This window comes from Theobroma umbraticum, unplaced genomic scaffold, assembly GCF_002168275.2.
Source record: "Theobroma umbraticum cultivar Fairchild unplaced genomic scaffold, ASM216827v3 scaffold_30.0, whole genome shotgun sequence".
NCBI lineage: Eukaryota > Viridiplantae > Streptophyta > Magnoliopsida > Malvales > Malvaceae > Theobroma > Theobroma umbraticum.
This window is the reverse complement of record NW_018397254.1, coordinates 1,786,981-1,788,388: the sequence shown is the minus strand read 5'-3', so window position 1 is coordinate 1,788,388 and position 1,408 is coordinate 1,786,981. Positions and strand designations below refer to the sequence as shown.

Below are 1,408 nucleotides of genomic sequence, written 5' to 3'. Positions count from 1 at the left end.
CCTTAAATTTTCCTCTTTGCAGGTCTATTCTTCGGACGTATGCTCATGATGATGTAAGTGCAGGGTCATGGTTTATTGGGCTTGATGTGAAGCATGTTGATGAGGGGAAGCTTTGCTGCTCGTCCTGGTCAACAGGTACGTCTTCTTTTTTTTTTTTTGCACACACAAAAGGATTCAACCATGGTTGCCCTTATGTGTGTCCACACATGCATTTGTGCAAAAGCTAGTTGCATTGCTAAGGTGATTGATTGGTTAAAGACAGCGAAACAATTGTACATATGCATCCATCCCTTCTCATTGTTGTCCTCTTTTCGTGTTATGGACTGATGCTATTCAGCATATGATGCCATCAATAATTGATTGTTCTGGTCAAGCACTTATTATGTCTGAACCAGACCAACTTCTGTTAATTTGCAATTTGGGTGCATCATGTTCATAAAATCTTTCTCTTATGTGTCAGGTTCGATATGTGCAGCTGTCTGATGTGACTAACGTGATTTATTTCATCACCATTGATATACATATATAGTGAGGCCATTGTTTTCCTGCATCATCCGGGATGCTGTTTTGGTATGAACTCAGAGCTTAAGCATTATTTCCTGGACAATGATCTGGAGTGTGGAATCGCCAAATTGTTGACATCAGAGTTTTCAGTCAGAATTGATTCCTTAATTCAATCCTCGTTCTTCCAAGTTCCAACAGCTGTAGATGCAAGCAACATACTCATCATTTTTAAAAATTCAGGCACAAAAGTTTTTCCTGCCAGTGATGTACATAGCTTCATTCTTAAATTTGATTGACAAATTTTCAATTTTTCAGACAAAAAATGAAGAGTTTTCTCAGCAGTTTTTGTTTGCAGAGTCAAGAATTTCAGATTATTGATAAGAAATTGGCTCTCATACTCTCATCATGTGAAAGACATTAACAAGAAGGTAGTAGTTGTTTTGCAATAGAAAAAGCATTTACCCAATTTGTTTTGTCATTTGGATGAACTTGACATCTTTCTCATTCCTTGCTGTACAAGCAATTGCATTTCAATGATTTGTGTTATGGTGCCATGTGACAGCTAAAAAAGTCCAGTCTTAGATCTAATGGACTCAAAACAGACATGGGGGCTTTTCTTTTTGGAATAGTATCGGGTATCATTAATTGGGTGTGAAAAATGTTCACTACCCTGAAACGAGAACCAATTAACAAAGGTGTCAAGGCAAACAGAGATTTGACTGGTATATCCCTGTTTTTCAAAATACCCGTATTAAAACTCATTCCCCTAACCACCAGGGACAACTCCCTGTACAAAAGAACACCCAAACTCCTAAAGACAGAAAACGGGGTGGGCAATCCCAACAAATTGTACTCAAACACCCCTTCAAACAGGGCAAGTGAGACCAGGATAATATTCCCAGAC

General features: G+C 38.4%; 1 long non-coding RNA gene across 1 annotated transcript; it reads left to right on the top strand.

Annotated features, from left to right (window-relative positions):
- Positions 1–970, top strand: LOC110422853 (uncharacterized). Its single transcript, XR_002445777.1, has 2 exons — positions 1–135; positions 461–970. It is a non-coding gene; the product is annotated as an uncharacterized LOC110422853 (long non-coding RNA).
- The last annotated feature ends 438 nt before the right edge of the window (positions 971–1,408 follow it).